This window comes from Colobus angolensis, unplaced genomic scaffold (genome assembly GCF_000951035.1).
Source record: "Colobus angolensis palliatus isolate OR3802 unplaced genomic scaffold, Cang.pa_1.0 Scaffold1, whole genome shotgun sequence".
NCBI classification, from domain to species: Eukaryota; Metazoa; Chordata; class Mammalia; order Primates; family Cercopithecidae; genus Colobus; species Colobus angolensis.
Window position 1 is genome coordinate 16,073,852 of NW_012110918.1, and position 7,352 is coordinate 16,081,203.

Below are 7,352 nucleotides of genomic sequence, written 5' to 3' on the forward strand. Positions count from 1 at the left end.
CGCCCCAAGGGGGGCTCTGCGTGCGGCGACCACTCACCCAGCCCCAGAGGGCCGGCCGAGACCCCCCCCTTCCACTCCTGATCGCCAGACTGGACCTGTGCCCAAGCCCCAGCACCAGCCCACCCTGGTTGCGGGAAGGAGCCGGGGTCCCCACAGGCGCGGCACGGATGAGGGCTGGGGACTTTTTCTAGCTCTGGGTTCCTTCTCTCTTCTGATGGGGTTGGCGGGGTCACTAGCCCTGGAGCCCCCATCGCCCCCTCCTAGGGCCAGCCCCACGCGCGCATTTTCCCACGGAAGAACCGCGAGAAAGACGGCAGCGTGGGCGGCTCTCGAGACCTCCCCCCCTCACCCACCGCCTAGCAGCTGCTGAAACCTGGAAAATTGGGCACTCCATTCTCTGAGATGGGAGCACTGTCGCCTCAATCCCCTAGCCCTCTCGGCCCCTTCCCTTGACGCTCCTACACAGGAACGCCGGACCTAGGCCCTGGGCTGCTGTGTGGGGAGTGAAGCACCTCTTCCTCAGCCCAGAAACGCCGAGAACCAGGTGCCTGGAAGCCTATGTTATCAAGTGCTATGCCATTCCTTGGTAGGAAATTTGCTCCCCAAAGATTCCACTTTCCTGTCTTCAAGTCCTCAGGCCTGGCATTGGGATGGGAGCACCCACAGTCTTGTCCTCAACAACCGATTGTATTCCTGGGGACAGCTCAACCCCAGGGGAGCACGTGACCACCAGCTCTGCGGTCCTCCTCCTCCTGACACCGACCCTGGGAGTTCTCGTACCCCAGTCTACCTAAACTTCCAGGAGCGTCCGGCTGGAAGGGACAGTGGTGAATGAGGAAACTGAGGCTGGGAGGGGGGACGTGATAGGGTAAGGCCTTTCCTAAGGCTTGTGGCAGAGCTGCCTTTCACCCCACCCCCATTTCTTTCAGATGCGGAGATCAAGCCCAGGCGCACTGGTGGGTCACGAGCTCACTCCTCCAAGCACACTTGGCCAACCTCGGGGAGCCCGGCGGCCACGGGAGGGGCGCGGGCACCTGGGGGATGGGGGTGGAGAGCGGCCAGTCTGCTGGTCCACACCTGAAAACGGGGTTTCCCCTACCGGATGCCTGCCGTCCCCCCTCTCCACTTGGCGGGGTCGCCTGCTAGGGTCGGGAAAGGAAGCACCCCGGGGCGGCCCCTCCACCGCCGCCCTCGGGGTTCGGTCCTCCCCCATCAACTTCTGCCAGTCCGCGTGGATTCCGAGCTCGGCTCCGGAAACCAGTCTGACCACTTCGCCCATTTCCCAAGCCTCCCCGGGCGGCGGCCGGCCAGCTTCCAGGGTGCGGTGAGCCAGGCTCGGCCGCCGCCTCGGCCGCGCTGCGATGAATGGATCTGCCCAGAAGGCCGGCGTCAAAGCGACGCTCCCGCCCGCGCGCCCCGGGCCTCCAGGCCGCTCCCCGCCCCGTGTCCCCCATCGCGAAACGGACGATTGGATGCTCTGCTCCAGGGCTGGGGTCGCCTGTCCCCTGCCGACTTGGCGCAGAGCCGCCTTCTGCACCCGGCCCCGTGCCGCCCTGGGGTTGCTTACAGCCGTGCTGGGCCACCGAGCTGAGCCCGGAATCGAATGGCGGGCCGCGGAAAACATGGCCAGGCCCGCAGGGGCGGCGGCGCGAGGTCCCAGAAAAGCGCCCGGGGAGCCCAAGGCCCGCCTCGAGGGGACGGCGGGCGGGACAGGAGGGGACCAGCTGGCATCGGTGACCGGCCTCAGCTGCCCGACTGCGGTGGGAGGGTGGGCATGTGCCCCCGCAGCCACCCGCGCACGGGTTTCCAAGGCGCCGAGAGCAATTCACCAGGTGGCTGCAAGAAAGCAACTGCGCCCCCACGTCCAGCCAGCCGCCCCGTCCATGAGAACCACCTGGAGGGCAGGACCCAGTGCCCGGGTACCACCCGCGACGTGGCGACGGCTCTGGGATGGCACAGGCTAGTGCGTGGCCGCCGGGCTGTGGTCTCGGTCCCTTTGCGGGTCTGCGCTTTGGAGGCCGCCGGGGTCGGGGGAGAAAATGACCCGTGGCGCGGGGCCGGGCCCAGGGTCGCGGGAGGGCTGGCAGGCGCGGCCGCTGGAGGGGCGCCACTCGCAGGGCTCGGTCAGGCGGCCCCTGCGACTCCTAGTGCCCGGCTGGGACACGCGGGGCCAGCTTTGCGGAGTCAGCAGGGCTGAGGTGCGCTGGGTGCCCTCCCCCCCGAGCCACGCCCCCTTCTCACCCCATCTCACTTTTTTGGGATAAGAGAGTGGAGCCGTCAGCACCCACTGGCAGTGTCGGTGTTGTGCTGGGGGTTCCTCCCAGACCAGCCCACTCCTCCCAGTTTGAGCTTGCGATCCATCTCCACTCCCTTACGGTTCCCCTTCCCCGTAACTAACCTGCGGAGGGGAGGAGGTACTGTCTGCACTTGTGGCGCATCTGCCTCCGCACAAGGGGCCTAACGGCTTGCTTATTCCTTTTAGGCCAGGTTGAAAGGTTTTTAAAAGCAGGTGGGGGTGCCGGAGTTGGGGGAAACAAGAAAAGACACTGCTGTTTTCCCCCTTGCGAGGCAGAGCTGATCTCCTTTCAGCAGTTGTGGGGGGGGTGGCAGGGCGGAGTTGAGTAGGAGCGCAGAGCTGCTACAGGCCCTGTTGAACAGGCCGCTGCATAGTGAGGGCTGGGGGTCACCCCATAGGCAGGGCAGCCCTTCTGGGAAGGAATTCCTCCTTAGGTGGGAGATTGACCTGAATGACATCTAGGTCCTCTGCCCCTGAGATTCCGAATTTTCAGGGAAGGAACCAAATGGATGTAAGGCCCTTGCCTGGGTTTGAATCCCAGTTCTGGCCTTCATTCCTCCAGGCCTCCATTTCCTTGTCTGCACAATGGGGCCATGGTGAGAACTCTGAAACAACACCAACTACCTGGTGCTTGGTGGGTGCCACATTACAAAAGCGACGGGAAGGAGGGTCTTTGGTTTCCACGTCAGTGTCCCTGCCCCACAGTCCCTGTTGCCATCCTGATCATGGAAAACTTCATTTCATGCTCCAAATGTTCCTCAATTCCTTGCACTGTTCTAGGTCCTGCACCCAGGCTGGTATGTAAAAGGTGCCCAGAAGGCCCCATGCATCACCAGCATGGAGGCAGCAGCGGAAGGGAAACCAGTGCCTCTGAGAGTGGGCAACTGTGCCCCATCCACCTCCTCTTCTTCTTGGAGATCTCAAGATAAGACAAGAGACATCAACCTGGGATTGGGTTTCTGGGGAGAGAGTAAAAGGGAGCTCCTTCTGCCTGTGTAGGCAGCTTTCCCCAGTGCTGGGAGAGCCCAGGTCCCCTCCTAGGAGCAGCCCATGCAGCTTCCCCCAGTTACTGGGATAGCCCAGATACCTTCCTAGGGGCAGCAACCGAAGAAGGAAGGGGACAAAATACCAATGACCAGAAAGAAGAAAGAACTTAGCCTCAGTCACCAGCCACTGGGAGCTGATATTAACTGAAGGGATGGAAAGCCCTCTGGGACAGTTTTAGCAGGAGCCCTCCAGAGCCTGAAGAGACTGAAGGTGGGGCAGGAAGGTGGGGAAGAATTAGAGCAGTAACCCTGGCCGCTTTTGGCCTCACTGTTCTGCACAATGAGACATTGCTCATCTTCACAGAACCGTGCCGTTCTGGCCATCTGGCATCCGAGACAATTTTCCACTTTCTCACAGTATCCAGCCATCCAGCCATCTAGCCTCCTAACTACTTCTCTCTGCTGGTCCAGCCCAGTGCTCAGGGTTAGGGATATTTTTATGAATAAAACAGACATAGCTTCTGCCCTCATGGAGCTTACAGCGTGGGGCGAAAGGAGACTGATCAAAACGCCACACACATGTAATTTACAATCTTGGGACGCGCCAAGAAGGGGAAGTGTTGGGTGCCACTGAGAACATTCACAGAGGTTAACCTGGGGCTGAGGTGGAGGAAAGGTCGGATGGAAGCTGTCTAACCACACTGGGCTTCTGGCTTAGGATGTGTAGGGCTAGCAGCTCAGCCCATGAGGTTGTGTCTTCAACTTGGGTATTGATGGAATAGCTATAGAAACGGAACCACCACGAAGTGACGATGGTGAAGGAAGATCCTCTCATCAGCTTGTGATTGCAGGACAGAGGAGGCTGCAAGGATGCTCAGGTGTGAAGACAGGTGAGTTGCCAGTTCTGGAGTGCAGACATGGTTACCAGCAGCCTCTGTTTTGGAGGCTACTCTGAAGCCATATTCAGCTTGGGAGGCCTCCTGCGGGGCTGACCCAGTTCTGGAACAAACCAGGGTGTTTGGGTCTGAACCAGGGCCTGAGTGGATCCCATCCCATATCCAGCTGAACTGTCTCACTCAGTCTGCATTGAGTAGCAGTCCCAAGAGGAGACAACAGGAAGAAGTGCTGTTCCCCAGTGATCTTAGATGCTTCATCAGCTAAAGGGTGGGGCTCAGTCTCGTGGGTCTACCTGTAAAATGAGAGTGGTGTCCCAGAGTCTTTCCAAAGCTCCTTGTGGTGACTCTATGGTCCTAAGAAACCGTGCACTTTATAGGGGTTATCTCAGTGCACAGCTGATGCCTCTGATGCAGGGGTGGCTGTGACTGTGCTGTCACTCCTATTGGGGAGGCGTCCTGGCCAGCACGCTGTTTGCACTTGATGACTCCCTATAGCAGCTGCACAGCACTGCAGTTAGGAGCCCAGGTCACATGGATTTCAGCCCCGGCTCTACCACTCAGTAGCTGTGTGACCCATGACTCCCAAGGCACCCATTTCCTCGTGGAGGTAGTAATAGTGTATATGACTTCAGTTTACCACACGGATGAAAAGAGAACACATGTAAGGGTTCCTCTGCAGCAGTTGGCTCAGTGAGCAATCTGTAATTGTGAGCTGTTGTCATTAAGAGGCCGTGGGAACTCTAGTCGCTGGTGTGTATATCCGGGGTGGGTGTTGCTTCTGGCATCTCTCCTAAATTCAAGCTGATGATGAAAGCCATCAGAGGGAGAGAACAAAATGCCCCACAAGCTATGACAAAAGGAATCTCTATTTCATAAATCGGAGAAAAGGACAGAGACCAAAGCCAATAACTAGTGTTTAAACATGCAGAGAGAGAGAGAAAGAAAGAGAGAGAGAGATGCTTCCTCTGCCTTCCACTATCATGGGCAGGTGGGAAATGCCACTGGCCCTGGGGACCCTGGGATGGTCCCTGAGTGGACTGTGTGCCAGGAGCCTGGCCGGAGAGCCAAGAGTGGTCATGGTCCCCTGGGAGTTCTACTCTTTTTCTAGGCAGCAGCAGTGACTGAACTTGTACACAGAACTCATTCATTCAATCAGTATTTATCTAGGCCTTCCAGAAACGGTGCTAGGCTGTGCTAGAGAGTGATAGTGAAAAAGACACAGTCCCCACCAGCGAGAGACATTACTTCCAGCTGATGAGCAAGACAAGCCAACAGAGCAGGGCAGCAAGACCAGGATCCCTTCAGGGCATTACTGAGCACATGGCTTCGGTCTGGAATTCTGGACACATTCTTCACCCTAACCGGGGGTGCATTAGGGATTTAAAACCCCCGAGAGCCAGGGATCTTTCCCACCCAAGCTAATTTCTGGGCAGCTGTGCCACTGCAGGGCATGCAGAAGGAAGAGAGCCTTCCAGAGGAAAGGCTCCTTGTTCCTTGATTTGTGACCCTTGTCCCTGCTAGGTAGAGAAGACAAGGAGGGCTCTTTCATTGGAAGTTTCCAAGGCTCTGGGTGAGAGCTAGCCAGCTCTGCGTTTGGAGCAGAGAAGTAAGTGGCCCACGCCTGCTGAGCCTGCGAGGTGCTTTGGGAAGGGCCACTCTGGAAAGCATTATTTATAGATCTGACTCTGCCCACTCTTATCTTGAAGACAGGAATTTGGGACACTAGGTCACAAGTTGGTCTCTTCCTTTGTCAGCAATCCATTCAACATGGCAATGCCCACACACTGCACAAGGCATGGACAACACAAAGAGATGGCTTGGCTGCAAGAGACCCAGCTGGTCTGGAGTTGAGGCACATTTCATTTCTCTGCCCAGCTGGGCAGGCGGCTGGAGCAAACCAGGAGATCGCCTCAAATGTTTTAAATATCAATATGGTCCCTCCTTGCTGGCTTGCCAAGATTTGACCAGCTAAATTGGCCTGTGTGGTGTGTTCCCTGCAGTGCACAGTACGAATCTAGATCTTTCATCAATGCTGTAAGGGAGGCTAGACAGCCGTCAACAGCAGCATGCAAACTCCCAGGGACGCTGTTCTGAAGGCTTCCACCTCCATCTTGAGAGCTACTTCCTGTCTCTTTGGGGCTTCAGTTTCCATAAGGGCCCTCTGTACGTCCTTGGGCTCTAATTGGGTTGGGGAAGGGACCAGTCCCATTTGGGAGGCCACAGTGCCTTCAGCAGCCTTGGCAAACTCCTTGGGTGCTGCAGACCTGCCTAATGCCAGCCTTCTAAGCAAGGCCTAGAGGCGGGTCTGTCATTCCTAGAGTGTCATATGTGCCAGGGGACAACCTAAATTGTGAGCTACACTCACCTAAACTACCAGAGGGCTTCACTTGCCCAGTCATTACTCAGCCAGCCGGGCCACGTGGACTATTTTCTACTGGCTTTGCCTCTCTCCCATTACAGGGATGCAAATGGGATAGGAGGAAGGCATTGTCCTTCTCTAGCATGGTCCATTGTCAGGAGGGGAACACCAGCCCGGCATGAGGAGAGTGACCTGGGGGAGCGTGATTTCTTTATTTTATTTATTTATTTTTTTGAGACGGAGTTTCACTGTTGCCCAGGCTGGAATGCAGTGGCATGATCTCGGCCCACCTGGCCCACTGCAACCTCCGCCTCCCAAGTTCAAGTTATTCTTGTGCCTCAGCCTCCTAAGTAGCTGGGACCACAGTTGTGCACCACCACGCCTGGCTAATTTTTGTATTTCAGTAAAGATGGGGTTTCACCATGTTGTCCAGGCTGGTCTCGAACTCCTGACTTCAAGTGATACACCCGCCTGGACCTCCCAAAGTGCTAGGATTATAGGCATGAGCCACCTCGCCTGGCCCCGAGGGTGCTTTAGTTTTAGAATCTTCTCAGTACAGGTGTCTTCAGGAGCTGGCCCCATACCTGGCCCCATCATGATGAAATAATTCACCCCTTCCAATCTACCCTTCCCCAGATGAAACAAAAATGACTGGGCATCCAGATTAATGAGCGGATCACAAGCAGGAGCATACTGGCTGTGAACAGCCCTGGGCCAGGGCAGAGGTGAGCTTGACAATCATGTGGATGCCAGCTTTTGATTACTGCTTCTTCTGGGCTCACACTACCCAGGGCTTTCTTTTTTTTTTTTTTTTT